This window comes from Convolutriloba macropyga, chromosome 11 (genome assembly GCF_964194025.1).
Source record: "Convolutriloba macropyga chromosome 11, txConMacr16.3, whole genome shotgun sequence".
Classification (NCBI taxonomy): domain Eukaryota; kingdom Metazoa; phylum Xenacoelomorpha; order Acoela; family Convolutidae; genus Convolutriloba; species Convolutriloba macropyga.
Genome location: NC_134478.1, coordinates 11,990,885 through 12,009,891, shown reverse-complemented (window position 1 = coordinate 12,009,891; position 19,007 = coordinate 11,990,885). Strand labels below are relative to the sequence as shown.

General features: G+C 34.2%; 1 protein-coding gene across 7 annotated transcripts in view; it reads right to left on the bottom strand.

Moving 5' to 3' along the window:
• The window catches only part of LOC142349955 (uncharacterized), a 48,282-nt gene that overhangs the window by 12,015 nt on the left and 17,260 nt on the right, over positions 1–19,007 (bottom strand). For 2 of the 7 annotated variants that reach the window (XM_075401818.1, XM_075401821.1), the window contains exons 1-2: positions 16,633–16,650; positions 4,182–5,110 (exon numbers count right to left, since the gene is read on the bottom strand). The exons of 1 other annotated variant lie outside the window; for it this stretch is intronic. The gene's annotated coding sequence lies outside the window, so the exon portion shown is untranslated. Of the gene's footprint in view, positions 1–4,045; positions 5,111–16,632; positions 16,651–19,007 lie in introns of those variants that run through there. 4 more of the 7 variants (XM_075401817.1, XM_075401820.1, XM_075401819.1 and 1 more) reach the window with 4 other exon arrangements.

Genomic DNA, 19,007 nt, shown 5'->3' with positions numbered 1-19,007 from the left:
AAAGACAAAAGAAAACGTTTTTCGGTTTTCAGCAATGTGAGCAAGGTGAACAAAAGTTTACTGATCGAGCGAGGACGAAATGCGATCATAACAACTATTTAAGAAAGCCAAAATTATTATAGCCGCCGCTAAATAGATATATTGTAATACCTATGGTTGGAGCTATGGTTAAGAAATATTATTTGAAGAATAAAATTTGAATTTCGATCAAAAACAGAAGATTTTTTGAAACCATTTCCTAAATATTTTTATGGATTGATTGCAATTACTTGGCGGCCAATTGAAATCTGAATCACATAACAAAGTAAGCAGAAGAAGTTGAGCGTGGTGGGTCATTCCATAGAAAAACGTGAGCCAATTAAGATCAAAAGTGGTATCTTCAACCCAAAAATTACACTAAAGAGTAAAATTTTGAAATTCCGTGCACATGTTTAATTGCTGAACGATGGAAGTCACTGAAGAGTTGAACAAACATTTTCTTCAAATTCAAACATTTTGTTCTGATTTCATGACGCGAAAGTACTGATTAACTTGGTTTGCTTTTCATTTATTGATGATTTATAGCAATAGTTGAAGAATTATTGGTCATCAGAGAGCATTTTTCAATTAAGTTATTTTGTTCAAATTTGAAAATCTTACTAGATATTAATAAGAAAAATATGCGTGAAAAAAGTCAATTTCAGCCTAACAATCAATGCAAACAATTATTAGATACTTTTTTTAAAGAAAAAGAACTAATTGTTCTAAATAATGCCATTAACAACCATTTTTGTTTTTCTGCTTCATAGAAAATGTGTTTTGGATCAATGTATGCATATTTTACTCCAAAATATCTCAGTTTTAGAGATAAAATTTGACTAGTTCATGCATGGTCTTTTTTGACAGAAATATACTGCTCAGAGCAACTTAATCTAAAAATTTAAGGCTGAGCTGAGCATAGTAATGGATGATAATTCTCAGCATTCTTTTTTCAGTCTGAATTCAAATCTCATATGGCAAGAAAACCGAAGGTCAGATTTTAATTACGTTAAACATAAAATGTTAGCCGGAATTGCCGGAAAATATTTGCCGTTGATTCCCATAGCCACGATTGGGATTGAAAGAAGAGAAAAGAATGAAACAAAAAATTGTAAAGTACGAACTATTTTGATGTCATTTTGTAGTTGACCATACTCCTGTTTCATAGTGAGACAATAAAAGGGCTAGTATCAATACCAATAAGCATTAGAGATGGTAACTAAGACTTAAAAGAACAAAGTTCAATCAACGGGCATCTAAAACTAGGCTTCATCGGTTTACCCTTTATCTTTTTCTGATTTCGTTTTTGATACTGGCTCTGTTCATTTTGAATTGCTTTGCTGAGCTATTGATGTCTAAAAAGAATTTAAGCAGAATGAGAGGCGAGTGACACTAGCCTAGACAAGTCAACAAGATTTTGACGCAAAATATCGAACAAGCTGTGAACTAAGGTAAAGCGGAAAATATTAGTTAGGTGAAGTAAAAAACATAGCAGGACAAGTCCGAACGTACAAATCAACGAATTTTCATGGACTAAACAAAAAAACTAGACGTAGAACGGACTATGAGTGAAATGGGAAAACCATTTCAAGAAAAATAAGATAAAAAATTAGAAAAAAACTGAAAATGAATGTCAAAAAGTCGCATGTGAAGAAACCATGATAGAGTTCAGCTTCAGTAATTTACTTTGTTTTATGTACCATCTCTAGATCTGAATGGTTTTATTTAGCAAACTGAATTTTAGTTCCGTTTTAACTGCCATATTTCCGTGTATCTTATTCCCATAGTTAACATTGCTTGATCTTGCAAAATGACAGCTTAATTTTGGACAAAATAGCTCTCACAAAAGAAGCCATTTACAACAATAATTTGGTACTTTTTTGCAAACCCAAGTAGGAAAATCAGATCTCAGATAATTCTTGCCTGTGAAAATCAGATAAAACGCAATAGTTACTCACGTAATTCTCCAATGTGAAATTGATCAACTCCGTCACTAAAAGACCTAGTGTTTTGGTGGTTGCGGGTAAGTGAATAAGAGAATAACAATCAAAATAACAGCGCTGAGAACGCTCAAATTTTTCCGCTGTTTCAAAAATTGTAGGCAATCTATTGCCAAGTAAATGTTCAACGATCTGGGAGGCATTCTGTTCTTTGCATTTTTTTGAAGTTGCAATTTGCATTTTTTTGAAATTACAATTTTGAGGCAAAAAATTTGAGGGTATGCGTATTCACTTAAAAGAAATACGCACAAAATTGATTATTTTTGCCAAATCTTACCCCCTTCCACCAAAAAGTTAGATAGATTCTTTTTTTGAAACCACACTGATTCAAATTAGATTCATCTGACCATATTCGGAATAATTCCAATAATTTGATGACCTAAAAAAAATTCTAGTTATTCTTTTTGTCAGTACTTTTTAAAATTTTACAAAGTCGATATTTTTCAAAAAAGAGCAATCCTGAAACCATTATGGCAATTTTTGTTAATAGAGCTATGAACTAGAGGAATAGAGGTAAAATGAGAACAACAATAGCCAAATTCTCCCCATTTGGGCCGCTTATTATTTTCCCATCGTCAAGGTTTTTTTAAGAAAAATTATTTCCAAATCAAACGATTTAGGACCAACTTTTTGTTGCTAATTGAAAGTAAAGATCACAGCATTGTCACTTAAAAAATTGTTTCTTTAATATACATTGGGGGGATAACATTTATCACCCCAAAGCAAGATATTTTCACTATTCATTACCCAAAATTACTTTTCACCGATTCATCGCTATGAGGAATACAAGGAGGAAATGAATCGATTTTTTTCGTCAATTATTCCACAAATTGATCCACAAAACTTCTAAAAATTCGGCAAAACTTCTTAAAAGTTATTTTTGAAGAGAAAATAGTGAAAAAATGTTTTCTGGTGGTTTCTGCGTAATTAAAACATGTGATGTTCTCACTGCTTAAAAATTAATTTTACCAGCTAAAAATTTTCAAATTTTTATAAACAACTTTCTCTCATTTATTTTCTTACACCCAATGGTAACCAGTTTTTGGACACTCTAAAACTGCTGGGAATTTGTTCTCACCAACCGTTTCTAAATTATCTTGAAATTCTTGAGCCTAGAATTTTATTCTAATACGGATACTCCAGAAGTGAAAAGACAGACAAAATTAAATTTTTGGTGTTTCTGCTTATTTTTGTTGCTTTGTCTTTAACTTATAATGCTTTTTGTTTATTCTATTAATCGACTTATGTATATCGTTGAGCCCACTGGCCAATAATTGGAGCTCACTGGTCACCATCTCTCAAGTTAGAGTTTGCAAAAAATGAACGATTTTTGAACCATTGATAAAAAGTCACGTTTTAGAAATTAAAAAAAATACTAAATAGGTACCTCTAATGATTACACTATTTATTGAGTTGCCACACTATTACACTAATGAGTTGCCACACTATTTATTCTCCGGTTCTTTTTCGGGACTAGAAAGCCTGCAAATAATAAAATCGTCGGGGAAAAACTTTCTAGCTTGTGCTTCAATTGCCAACAAGTTAATTTCTCCTCTCTGAAGGACAACCCAAATGCAAAATCAATCATAGTTGGACAAACGAGAAAGCATGTTATAATTAACGACAATATTTTTTACTTCGAAACTTGAGTGGAGTTCGTAACCTTTACATTGGGGATCTCTATGAAAAACAGATGATACGAAGTTACCATTTCGTATTATCTGTTTTTCATAGACAGACAAGACCACTAGCTTGGGGGAGCAATGTTTTTTACCTATCAATTAGAGTTTTGGAACTTGTTTTTTAATTATCATTTGGCAGTTTGAGTCATATTGCGTCGAATGATATATTACTTATTAAAATTATGGGCTCCAACTTACGTTTGAAATTAATCTAGTATTTAAGATTGCTAGTAGAATTCATCGACTAATCCGGGTGAACTTATTAGCCTCTAATAAATGCTAACTCAACGCCGGTAATGACACGTAATGTGATATGGGAGAATTAGGATTGTTTTTGAAACCAACCCGTAAGAAGGTCCGTTAACTAGCTGGTCAGGTTTTTATTTATCCCACTTTTTGGGGTTAAGTGGCGAGGTATCGTTGAAACTTCGATCGGTATTTTGAATATAGCTGATAATGGTAAAGGCGACAGGAGTGTAACAGTTGACAAAAATTAATTATAAATCTGCCACAAAAATCATCAATAATAAAAGGTATGAACTAAAGCAAATTTTAAAGCGCCATATAGCTCACTTTTTTGATAAACAAAGCAAATTGAAAGCAAGAAATACGCTTTAGTGGAGTAAAATCTAGCCAGGGTTCGAAATAAATAAGAACGAAAAATAATCGTCATAAAATTTTCATTAATAAGTCACATTGAAAAGTGGAATGATTTTTGTGTTTAATTTTGTATGAAAGCGCGTAAAATTGTCATTAAAAGCAAAAAAAGTGTTCATTTAAGTGCTTTTTTATTTCGCTCATTTTCTGTTCATTTTGCGAATTTAAAAGCTGAATGAAAACTCGAATTTTGGCTTTGATTGAGCAGAAGTTCACGCCTGTTGTGTGCATAAAAAGGTAAATAAACAATGAACAACTGCGGAAAACAGTGAACAAACAGTGAAAAATTTTGCATAAACAAAGCAGTTCAAGGTGAAGAAAATAACCACAGTCACAGCGAATATAGCCATGGAAATACTTTGCATATAAATAAGGGAACCGCATCTAATCAGCGTGCGACTAGGGCTACGATGACGGCGTACCAGTATAAGATTGATTGCTGTAGGGTTGATTTGGTCTGTAATAAATTTCTCCCCTCTCTCACTTTTTGCTGAGCTGGAATAAGTTAATTTATTCTTACAAAAAACACGCGGATATATTGTAATCTGGACGAGCGCTGAAATGAAATTTGGATGATTTTAAGAGGGTGAAATTTTGGGTTAAGATGATATGAGAGGAATAAAAACGACATAAGGTTGGTAAAATTAGGAATAAATTAAAGATAAACGGTCATACGTCAAATTATGTTGAAAAATGGTGCAAAATTACATTTCCGTTGCTACAAATTGCATGTTGAATTCGTATTACAAACAACTTAGAAAAAGGAAAGCAATCAACTCCCCCCCCCCCCTTATCTATCTGAAATAAATGCAATTTAATCGTTATTTGAACTAAACAGGAGTCGAATAACCTGTTAAAATCTATGGAAGGAAACGACCGCTTATGTGATTAAAGAAATTAGAGCAACCGCGGCACTGAACTTTTCAGCTAAAGTGTTTATGGCTTGGCGCGATATCAAAAATTAGCACGATATTAAAAAGTTATATAGAAAAACTGTGCCTCGCCTCCGTAAGGTAAGGAAGGCTTTTTTCATTTTCAAGCAATTTATATCTTCCCATTTATGTAAATGAAATAGAAAAAAATGACGCGATTGGGGAAACTATGGACAATTGATGTATTAATTGCTACATTTAGGGGTAATGGATATTACTAACCAAAATGGCTTTTAATTATAATTTGTTTTCACCCATACATAGCTCAACATTTCCTTTCATATATTATACGGCAACAAAATCATTTCCTTTATTTGGTAAAAAATTACTCCAAAGCAGTAAAAAATAAATTTGTAAGACGGGTCCGTTTTGAAACATTATTGCTCATGCGTATAAGTAAACAACAAAATCCGCTCGCACCAAAATAACTGGGATACTTTTGCTGCTTTCTAGCAGGTGTTTGTATCATATCTGATGCGTAAGAAGGGTGACGCAGAAGACTTTGGCAAAACGGGCCAAAACATATGATTCAGACAACATTTATTGATGAGCAACAGTGAATTTATTTAAGAGAAAACCAACTTTGGTTTTCTACTCTGAAGTACTGATCATTCAAACGCCTACAGTTATCTAAGCATTCAGTACAGTCTACGTTAGAGACAAAACCAAGCCTTAGCTTAAGCATTACAAGCCAGCGCTTCCAACAAAAAACGTGTATCATTTGGCCCATTTTATTTCTCTAATTCGAAAAAAAAATTAATACAAGTGAAAAGGGCCATAAAATGTGGGATTTGGCGACAAAAGATCAATGACACTAACTGATAATTATTCAATGTCTCTGTCCTTTGTCGTCAAATTTTGTCCTTATTATTTCAACACTTATCATTCAATCTCAATTTCAACAAAAATAATTCATCTCTTGATCATTGCTCGTCAATTTTGACTGTTATTTTGAACGTAATTTTGCATATTAGTTGGTTCAATTTTAAAAGGGGCCTTATAAAACTGGACCAATTAAAATTCAGAATGACGGTTACGTAGGGGCTGATACCAATTCAATGAGTTATGAAACACATCACAAACTCTCTATTACAGCGCCAGCTGACAATCAGTCTTTCGATTTGTTTTATTTTAATCTTTGAAAAAATTCTCAAGCTAAAATTCAATCGAAAAATACCGAAACGGGTTATGCGAGTCTCAGAGACGCAAAAAAACTGATAATGCTTAAATTTGATTTAAAAAATTTAATCAAAAATTTATAAAGAATTGGTTGGAAGAAATGTTTGCTGTTCAAGACCCAAACAGGAATGCGATTGAGACAAAGCACTCAAAATGAGAAAGCTGACATAAAATCACAGAGTGAACAACTATACTAAAAAATTCAAGAACAAAAATCGTTTGTTTCCCGGAGTTTGGTGGCAGAGCAAATCAACGCTGAATCAGTTTAAATACATTCTGTATTTTAGGATGGCCAGTTTTCTGTTCATATCACTATTTAAAATGGCCAGTCTGATTTTTGAGTAAAATTTACCCCATGAAAAATTTTATGCTCAGCTGAACTCCCACAAAGGTTTGCTTTATATGTTATTCGAACTTCCGCGTGTGTAATTGTAACATTTAATTTGCGTACCAAGTCATAATCACTGAGCTAAATGATCTTTGTTGTAAGTGCCTAAAAACAGGCTTAAATATAAATAGTGTGTATAACACTACAGTAACGACTAGTTATAAGCTACAAAGTATGACAATACTCTGCTCAGACTTAATTATGGAGTGTGAGTAATTTTCAGACTATACAGGATAAAATTATCTTGGGCGAACTCTCTGACCTCAATACAATCATAATGAAGAAAAAATTGTAATGGTTTCGAAGAAACATCAAGAAAATTAGAAGTTTTCTTTATCAAAGTATCAAAGAACAAAAGAAGAACTAACCTCTCGATAAGCAATGACCAGAAAACTAAACTCAATTCTAATGTTGTTTCGGCGCTATGAATACATTATGGACCTATCGATCATATGTCAGAAGTAACGACTCTTACCAACAGAAACCTGATTCTAACAACCATCGACCTCAAAACAGTGAACTCTATTGTACCTAAGCCATATATGCTTCTCATGAAATGTTGATGAAAACAGAAAATCCAATCCGGGATTAGGAACTAAGATTTTTTTCACGCGTCAATCATGTAAAATATTTTTAGCTAATATAAAATTTCTCTGTATATTTTCGTATAGATAAGTACTACAAATACAAGGTAATTTTGTACATTTTCAGTTCCAATTTTAATTTAAAATTCAATCTATTGAATTCTTTTGACCCGTGTTATCGACCACGACGCCAAATGTTAGGCAAAGAGACCCAAATTTAAGCAAAGTTCCTATCAGCTTCAGCGTTTATTATGTCTTTTGCGCAGAGAAGAAGGAGTACAAGACCAACACCAATGGTATTGTCCAAGACCTACAGGTAACCAATCTCTGTCTTAGTATATGCGGGCAAGATGCATTTATTAAACTTAGGAGCCCAAGGAGTCATAGGAGTTTGTTAGCCACTCCCTATAAAGACATCAGATTGGCCATACAGAAATACATTTATAAAGAGAGAGTAGTAATGGCAGAAAGAGCTCAATTTCTGTTCGTAATACAAGGTTTAGGGGGTTCGGACGACGATTTCGTAGCGCGTCTTAGGGAGAAAGCACGCTATTTTGTCTTTGAAAAACTCAAAACAGCGGCCAATCTTGAAGAGGAGTTGGTAAAAATAAAGTTTATCTCAGATTTGAGGGACCCTGAAGCAAAACTTAGACAACTAGATAGTATTAAAGCAAAATCATCAATGTCGTTTACGGAAATAAAGGAAAATTTACAGTTCAGAAGTCTGGCAATGGCTTTCGCAAGTTCGTCATCAGGTAATAAGCTTTTTACTGTGAAAGAAGCCGTTGGGTTCAACTTCAAAAAAACCTTTTGAAAACCAAATGAAAAATATACGGCTAATAAAAGCAACAACATGTGCACTAGGTGTGGAGGTAAGCCACACTCTAGTAGACCATGTCCAACGTTAAAAAAATTGCAAAACCTGTGAAAAGGTGGGTCACTTCTCAAAAATGTTTAGAAGCAGAGTCCAAACAAATTTAGGTAAAAACATTAAACAGATAACTTTTGCGAAGAAGAAAGTTTTTCTTCAGTGCAAGCAACTCCACAATCGGAGATGTGAATTTTTTATACTGAAGAACAAAGCTTTAGCGTGTCTGCGACATGGGAAAATATCAATAAATAACTGCTAATTGAAGATGCAGGTAGACACAGGTGCAGATAGCACAGTGATATTATCAATTATATGGGCTGAGCTTGGTAAGTTTAAGTTGGATGCTAAAATAAGACATCTCAAAGCTTATGATGGTCATCAATCAACGCTTCTGGGATCACTTACATGTGACGTTGAGATGAACTGAAGCAGGCTCACACAAAAACAACTAGCAGCTGTGCAGTCTAAAAAAATTGGACTGCTTGGTAGAGACCTCCTAGCCAAGCACGGCGTGAACAACATCAAAGCCTAGCACCTACCTGCTTTGAAGGGTTACAAAGTTCAGGTGAAACTGATAAAAGGATCACAGCCAATGTTCTGCAAAGCCAGAAAAATATCTCTACCTCTTCAAGACAAGGTCACAGAGAAGCTGGAAAAGATGGTCTGACAGGGCATCCCTGAGCCAGTACAGCCAGGAGTAGTCACTAATGCATCTCCAGTGTTGTGGCAGGGAAAAAGAGTGGAGAACTGAGACTTTGTGTGGACTTGAAAGTTCATATCAATTGCAAGGACAGGGATGAGGACTACCCCCTACCAAACCCGGAGACGATCTTCCTCAACCTACATGGGGCCTGATACTTTGGTGAAACTGACCTCACAGATGTCTGATATTAAATTGAAATTGACGAAGAGGCAAAAGATATATGCATAATCAACACATCTCAGGGACTGTTAAAGATGCGCCGACTACCTCAAGGATTGTAAAACTCTTCCTCAATCTTTCAAAACTGCATCGAATCAATACTCCAAGGAATCAGGGGCGTGTTTTTAAGACAATGTGTTGGTGTATGTAACTACCAAGGAGCAGTTCTACAAGAGGATGCTTGCAGTCAAGAGTCGACCACGTGAGAAAAATTTAATATAAATGAGAAAAATCTAAGAATTATCTAGTTTTTTGGGATACTCCATAGCAAAAGGCAGAATATCGCCAGCTCTCAAAAATAATGAAAAAATAAGAAATGTAAAAGCACCAACTAAAAACAAGCAATTTGAATTGCTTTTCAGGCTAGCAAATTTATACGGAAGATTGATTCCTGATTTCGCAACAAAAATGCTATCTTTAAATAACATGAGAAATAAGGATTTCTCATGGGGCAAAATAAAACAAAAGGTTTTTGGAGACATAAAAAAGAAATATGTGCTAACCCACTTGTAAAGCCATATAGTTTACAAAAAGAAGCAACAGTTAATACTGACGCCTCTGAAAAAGTCATTGGCGACTTTTTTTGCAAGAAAGACATTCAGTGATATATGTATCGAGAAATTAGACTCCAGCGGAGAAAAACTACTTGAACATAGAGCGGGAATCACTGGCAGTTGCGTTTGTGGTCACAAGACTGAAGCATTTTTTTCTTGGAAGAAGATTTACCCTACAAACGGGCCACAAACCACTCAAATACCTCTTTGCATCAGACGAGGAGATCCCGAAGACAGCATCAGCCAGAATCACAAGATAGGCAATAGCTCTGATGGGCTTCGAATATGAGTTGAAATGCACACCAGGAGAGCAGATACCCCATGCAGATGCTTTGAGCAGAACGGATTTTGACGAAAACGAATCCGACAATGCTCGAGTGTGCTCCGAAATCAATAACATATACTTTGCTCAGAGTGATTTGTGACCCAAGCAGAAATCAAAACCAAACTTGGAACAAACTGACTCTTCTAGATCATAATGAAACGAATCAAAAGCGGCAATTGGAGGCAATGTTCAGAAGCGGAAAAAGCATTTGAGCAACAGAAAGATGCACTGACTATACACAATGGAATAATCTTCAGAGGTGTTGTTCCTTTCATTCCACCCAAACTACGACACTTGGTTTTGGCAAAAGCGCAAGAGACTCATCCTTGGAATAATTCAACCGAGGCATCAGTCAAGATGACAGCATGGTGGCCTCGCATTACCCAAGAGGTTCAGCGTTTTGTTAGTAAATGTAAGAATTGTTAGATGGACAGCCCTAACCTAGGAAAAACAGTCTGTACATGGAAGACGCCGACGTTTGGTAACGGCTCCACATGGCTCATGTTAAGGTTCAAGGCAATTTTTTAGTAATTGTTGACGCGGGTTCTGACTCGATAGAAGTTTTTCCCACGGGAAATAGAACATCAGAAACAGTTAAAATATATCTTAGTCAAATCTTTGCAAGATTCGGAATACAAAAAACTTTAGTATCTGATATTGGTCCTGAATTTGTAAGTGGTGACCTTAAAGATTGGTGTGAATCACTGGGAAGTAGGAAAATGAAATCACTCGTCTATGATCCAAGAGCTAATGGACTAGCTGAAAGAGCAGTTCAGACAGTGAAGCGGGCACTTCAAGCATGGAGTCCCAATCTTAGTGTATCATTTGGAGCATTCCTTCAAACGGCACTGATGACACACCGCAACACTTCAAAGACGAGGAGCAAAACTCCAGTTGAACTACTGTTGGGACTCAGAGTGAGACTACCAGCAATAGCAGAATTCGATTTGTGCGAACCATTTCTAGGCCAATGAAAAGACAAAGGCAGTTCCTGCTACCTTCATCATCAAGAAGGGCTTAAACAAATCTTTCATACAGCCCGAAAACTCAACAAGAACTATTCTAGTGAGCGACAACCAAATTCCAAGACCAAACGAGGACAATGTGAAAACTGAACTAGGAGTGGAGGAGACTATATCTCAACCAGAATCACAACTTCAGAACACAGATGTGGGACCCTGACATCAAGATGAAGCTTCTGCAGCCACATCATCTGCAGAGCATCAACAACTTCAACCACCAGAGGGTATGTTGATAAGTTATGGTCGCAAAATTAAACTCAATTCTAATTTTTAATTTTGTCTCGGTGCTGTCATTATCTTATTGACCTATAAATCATATGTCAGATGTAATTACTCCCACTAACAGAAACCTGATTCTAACATCCACCCACCACCAACCAATGAACTCGATTGTACTTAGGCCATATATGGTGTTCATGAAATGTTGATAAAAATAGAAAATCACATCCGGGATTCGGAGCTAAGATCTATTCACATGTCAATCATGTAAAATATTTTTAGCTAATCTAAAATTTCTCTGTATATTTTGTCATAGACAATTACTATAAAAACAAGCTAATTTTTTTAAATATATTTTCAGTTCCAATTTTAATTTTAAGTTCAACATATTGAAATCTTTTGACCCGTTTTATTGACCACGACAATAATACTGCACATAAAGAAACTTAAAATATTCTGGAGATACAATGTTTCGGAACTGAATTAAGTTTTTTTTCTTGAAATGTGCTGGTTCAGCGCTTAAAAGCTTTGCCACTCAAGTCCGTGTTTTTGGTTTCAGTTATAAAAAACTTTAAAATTTTAGAGAGTGGCTGATATTCAAATGATTGATTTTTTTGTTCGAAATGTCATATCTTCTGATTTGCGGGAGTTATTTATGATTATTGTTAAAAACTGAAAATTGATGGAAACAATATTGAAAAATTGCATTTTCGATCAAAAAAGTATATAATTTCATATTATTCCACCTAGAAAATCCACAAATTAGTAACTAAAGATTGCCTCAACCAAGAGGTTTAAAACATAATTTCGTTTGGTTCGATTGCTTTACGCGGGTAAAAACTCAACTGGTAAAAAGTTTTGTGATATTAACAACTTAGTTACTAAAATTGCCTTGCTATTTTTTTGGTTGCGTTCCTTGATCAACAGAGCCAAAGGGTTTAATTATAATATAACTAAAATAATTATTGTGTTTTTATACCGAACTTGAGAAAGTTATATGAAGCGTAATAACGGTAACTTGAACAGAACTAAAATTCAAAGTTCAAAGCGTAGAATGTCAACCGAAAATCAGAACTTAAATTATATGACGCAGACGTCGTAAAATGTTTTACAGAGTCAGGGAATTCTGTATTTATAGTCTTAGTTTATTTGCAGCATAGTATAAAACATTTTCCATTGCTTACTGCAATTTTTAGGCGGATTTTTTATTACGTGTTTATGACAAACCCAGCATTCAAAATAATTCAATGGGTTTGCAATTACCCCATGTCAACTATTCCACCAGAAAAAATAACAATTAACACCGATATAAATTTTTTCTGAAATTTAAAAGTATTCGGAAAATTGGAGTACAAGCGGAACAATTTTTTTTAACGATTTAACCACTATGCTCTATATGAAAACTTCTTTTCTCTGATGACAAAAATCTGAAGAGGAACGCAGAACACAAAAATTGTTGACAAATGCAAAGACAGTGAACAGAAATGTCAATAAAACATCACTATGGTCATTAAAAGCATAGTTACGGCAAAAGAAAAACTAAGTAAAGCTGATCAAAAAACGTCCCAAGAAAAAGTCATTATTGGAAAAAAAGTCAAAATTTTAATTTATGGCAACCTTATTCATAAAAATTTGCCAAATTGAAAGAACATTTTGGTCTACTGATTAAGAAACAGATCAGATTGTTAGTTCCGAACAAAAAAACGCAGAAATAAAAATAACTTAAAATTTTTTGTTTAAGATTTCTGAAGCATCTTCCTTTTCTAGAAAATGAAAACCATTTTTTGTTTCTGATTTAAAAAAAATACTTAAGACATGAAATGAATTGACTAGAAGACAAATTCACATATTTTGTGTTTATATTAGTTAACTCAAGAATTGCATTTACTTGAATCATAATATGAAGCAAACTACCAGAAAAAGGACAGTTTGAGGAGCTTAACTCTTTTCTTTCAGCATGAAAAATGCTTATAAAGCAATGGCAATAAAATTTCTAGTTACTAAACTTTTGTCATAGATTCAAAAACTGCCGATCATGCGCTTTAAAAACCATTTTTTTCGCGTTTTTCAAAAATTTGACGAAAAAGTGTCGACTGTTGCCTGGACAAAGAACAGACGGCGTAAAAATTCTGCGGCGTAATTGGAAAAACTGAACCGTTCTGATTTGTTTTTGGAGTTCAGTATTTGTCCAGTTTTTCTGAACTTTTTGATATCTTGTTCCCCAAAAATAGTTGCCGAATTTAAAGTTTTTGAGCTTTACCTTATTTAAAAAGTTTTGCATCGTTCGGAAAAATACCCAAGGGATTTTGGATTTTTCCACCTATGATCTAAAAAATAATTCTATGCAAGTTAACGTATAAGCACTTATCAAGTAACTCATTGGGTCACTGTGATTTTGAAAAGTATTTCAGTAGATATTTTGCAATAGTTGTTCCAACCCATTTCAGTGGGGTGAAGAACTATCTACTCAAATAGGTTTTTTTGTTCAGTCAATTTTGGCCGATCGACATATTAATCATAGAGAAATGAGAGTGGTATCATTAAAAAGCATACAGCACGTACATCCTAGAATATGGAAATAAAAAGATTTGCGAAATATTTGACAGTTTAATTAACATTTTCAGTATTTTTTGCGAAATTTTGGCACAGTTATGCTAATATTATTTAAAATATGTTAAAATTGTCAACGGTAGATTGCTATTGTTACCGCAGCAACCTGGGATCAGACCCGGTAAAACTGACACGTTGAATCAATAATTTGGAAAATATAAACTCGACAATTTTACAAAATGCTTTCTTTATTTTTGATATATTGAAAAATGTTTGCTCGAAAAATATTCTAGATCGCAACCATTGAACAAATGAGTTTATTTTTAGACGTGCAGTATGATCTCCAAATGGATCCCCATAGTGAAAAAAATTCTTAGACTATAATGGAGCACGGCCTTTTTTGCATAACATTTCAGCACTTATAGTTTGCTATGTAAATTACTGACAAGCATTTCAAACAAGAGCTCAATTATTGGCGGATGACAATTACAAGTTGTGAGATAAATGCAAATATCCTAATATTGTGTTTTCAGAGTTAAGTTCTCGGTTTTTATGGCTCTGACAAATTCCTATTGTAAAAGTTTTTTTTTATTTGCTAAATTTTTTGTAGTCCAATAACTTAGTCTCCCAATCAAAGATCCGTCTGGCTTCTTTATGAGGCATAAATGAACCTAGATAGTGCTTTAAATTGTTATCTAATGTCCCCTATGACTTTGAATATAAATGTTTTAAGAAAATGTGGTTGATTTTTAAACTTTGCCACATTTTACCTCATTTCTCTAAATTTCTGGCGTGGTATCAGAGTAAAAGCATTCAAAAACACATTTCCCGTGATACTTAAATTTATGTTTGTAATGGTTTCATATATAAATATATATATATATATATATATAAATATATATATATATATATATATATATATATATATATATGTATATATCTAATGGATCTTTGTTTATGATACTACGAGTGCTCATTTTTTAGCAAAATTGAATTTTTTATAAGCTCATTTTGTTTCCTTGTCAAATTATCACAATATTGCAAGTCCAAACAAAGGAAAGCATTTTTGGGAAATTACACGACGTTGAACAAATATGCATCTGACCTCTATGTCTGTCTTTCTTTGTTGTTGCACGACATAAACCTGATTAAGATAGGTCTCAATTGCTTCGCCAGGACAAATGACTGATCTTATTTAAAGAATCAAGTTTATATCTGTCTTTTTAAATGACTTTCAAATTAGTTTAAAAAAATAGGATTATTCTATTATTTTGCTTTCATTTTTGACACAAAGTAACTCAATCTCACTATTAAGAAGTCTGAATTACTTTTGTTGGTTCAAACAATATTTTCTATATTGGTTATATGTTTTGACTGATGGCTTCGACAAATTGGGTTTACAAAAAAAAACGATTAAGATTTCAAAACTGTTCAATTTTTGGGTTTTTGATTTCATTTCTACGCAGTCTTTTTAGAAAGAAGACTTGTTGATGTTCAGAAGAAATGCAAGTGAGTTCTTGCAGTTAATATCTTATATATATAGTACCTTGAATACTGTGGTATCGAAAACCTGTTTATGAAGTTTTCTCTTCTGCCTGTGTTTGTTGTTATTTTGTAGTCTCTCGACTTAGTGGTATCAATAACTGGCCCAATTGGCTTTCTGAAGTGTTGCAACTTAATCCATCTCTTTTTGTTTAATTGTAATGCAACTTAAACCATCTCTTTTTGCTGAAATGTCATTTGTCTATTATTTGTGTTCATCATTTGGGATCTTCAGCTTCGCCGTTTTTTATAATCGTATATGAATGGATTTGAGTTTATTCCCTTTAAAAACAGGCCAAAACCAGTTCCCCATCAGCTATAGTTTAATCATTTTAACAGTTTTAGTTTAAACCGTTTGTTTTTCGACTTAGCTTCTAATGTTACTACGAGATTTTAAAAAGTGTTTGAGATTTTTACTTTTCAAAGAACTTTTGTTTTAAAACAGAAAATTAATCGCAGGCCCCATTGGCTTTCCAGATGCTTCCCATTATAACTTTTTTAAATTCTCTTAGTAACAAGTTTATGACTCAAAAGGTTTCACTTCCATTTTCGCGCAAAATTTAATTGAACTTTTTAATTTTTCCCTTATTTGTCCTTTTCTTAGTAGTGGTATGGCGTACAATTGATTTCTACGGGTCTGAATTACTTCTTATGGAGATAATAATGAACATTTTAGTCACTTCAGTCAATATCTAATGATATTAATCAGTTAAAACTAAATGTTTTCAAAAATCGATGTTTACTGTTGTACTTCGCACATTTTTGATTTTTGTTGGCATGTTACCAAGTCGCATTGAGGACCGGTCCCAGAACTTTTTCTGTTTTTTTAGTTTGTTTTGTTCAGTTTTTGTCTGACGCGAGTTTGATTGTATTATCGTTTTTTTAAAATACAGAAATCGAGTTTTTGTCGTAGTTAATATTTAGTTTTAAACTTTTATTATTGTCTTTCGACTACTACTATTCTAGTAGTCCCATTTTCCAGTAGTCCAGCGTGGCATCATTATAGTCCATTGGTTATTGAACGATATTTCTGTCTTTGAAAGTTTTCCATCTCTTCATCATTTGGTAGCCAAATATGCCAAAAATGTTGGTGAGTTTGGTCGGATCATTATGTGCGTACGCACATTACCGAGCCTCCTTGTTTGACTTCTCATACATTTTCGATAAGACGTATTATAAGATCTCACTCAATATATGTAAATCTCTGACCAATTGTGGTTTTTAATTATTTTTTAACAATTGCTTGCTTGTTATTTAAAATCAAGATAACCCCAGCGGAATGTTGATCAACGATAATGGAGAAGGTAAACGAAATATCTATAAATTTAGCTAAGGAAGGCTGATAATACAGACATTTTTTTAAATTTTCGAAAGTTACTATTTGCTATTTAATCTTTGAAATTTTTCATAAATCATTGTCTCTATCTATATCAAAGTGAAGTTTGGTCAAAAGTGGTAAAAATGGGGCAAATTAACTTTGCTGTTTTCATTAATTTTTGGGACCAAGTCTTGAATGTTGTAAGCAAAGCTTTGGTTGTGAAAATCAATACCGGTAATATACAATCTGCACTTTTTACTCACTTTATTTTTGTTTGTTTCGCCGGCAGAAGTATAAGGTATCAAAAAAATAAATGGTTATAAAATCTGTCTAATTTATATTTTAACAAGATCTCCAAATTTCTTTTGATCAAGGCCTTAGATGTTCAACTATAAATTTCACCAAAGGTGAGAAAACTCTCCAAGGTCAAATTTGTTGCAAATTTAAGCAGATAGCTCTATTCCTGTGGGATTTAAAGAAAGAAGAATATTCGCCCGACTTTTGGGAGAACCGCGTCCATTACTGGGGCGTATAAACATCAAAATGGGCGTGGCCTTTTAGAGACAATCCCTTAATGCATGGGATGAATTCTACTCACAGTGATGTAGGTATTATTTCACGTGGGTATGAAATGTGCCGGTGAAAAAGTAAATATTAGCCCGTATGTTGTTGGTTGGGGAATGGTTACACGAGAAATGTAATGACCCAATACCAAAGTGCACACTCCCCCCACCCCAACCCACCCCACCCCACCCGTTTTGCTAATCTAATCACTTTTTTCAGCTATCAGTAAGGTTTTCATCGTTCATAAATGATCTTAGTTTTGTTTGAAGCAAATTAATTAAGTAGGCGGCAATTCTTGCAGTCAATTTCGGCTTGAACAAGGTCCGCCCGCTATCGGAAAAATATTTCTTTTCATACTAATTTTCTAATGAGGCAGTTGCTAGCGATTTTTAATACTTAATTTCTACAATGGCAAAGAATCATATGAGCTTCCAAGGTTATGGCTCAGACCAAAAGTCATCAAAACAAAAAGTTTTTTATCCGAAACTAAATTTTTAACACTTCAAATGTTTACTGATCAATAATCACTTTAAGCGTTCCCAGGTTGAGGTGCCATCCGGAAGTGACCTCTGATCATCCGAAGTCCAACACACACGGTGTGTTCCCAGACCATAATTACAGGGTCTGGGTTTTGGTTCCGGATGGGAATAGTCTGATCAGGGGTCAAGTCCGGATGGGAATAGTCTGATCAGGGGTCACTTTCGGATGGGAATGGTCTGATCAGAGGTCAGTTCCGGATGGGAATGTTCTGATCAGGGGTCACTTTCGGATGAGATTGGTATGATCAGAGGTCATCTGACGCGCACAATCGTCTGGACAATGGTCTGGGTTTCGTCTGGGTCATGGCCGCACAATCGTCTGGCAATGGTCTGATTTGGGTCTGATCAAAGATCAGTTCCGGATGGGATTGGTATGATCAGAGACCATTTTGAGCGCACATTCAGCGCACACGGTGTTTTGAGCGCACATTAGTCTGATCAGAGGTCAGTTTCGTCTGGAATGGTCTGATCAGAGGTTACTTTCGTCTGGCACGGTCTGATCAGAGGTCACTTCCGGATGGCACCTCAACCTGGGTTAAAATTTGTTTGTTTTTAAGAGATAGGGGCATATTAAGTTATTTCTAAATATTTAGTTATTTATTGTTGCGAGTTACATAAGAGTTCTCGCTGTGAAAGATTTTCAATATCCAAAATGATTACTGAGTTATTTAAGATTTCTCATATGATCCCCTGTGATGGCACGCCCATATCTTCCCATATTCCTTTTACACAGTAAATAGTGCATGATACGAGAGCAGTGGTCAAGCTTTTGCAAAAACGATTGCAGTCGAAACAAAATTTTTGGTGGTCAGCAAAAAAAAACAAATTCCTTACGGCCTGTAATCTTTAAATTGTGGACGCAAAAATAGACAAGATGCAAGTTTTTAGAAGTCTGTCATAACCGCTCAGATAACCTCCATTTTTGTTTACTATGAGAGTTATGGCTTATTTAGTTTTATTTGTCACAACGTGTGCAAACTGGGATGAATGCCTCGATAGCAAAATCAGATAAGCGTTGAATACTATTTTGTAATAGATGGTAGCGACTGCGCTTCGTTAATTATTTCTGTCCTTATTTTTCACTTTTAACAATTTACGAAAGAAAGGAACCACAGCAAGGTGATTTGAACTGTATTTCAAA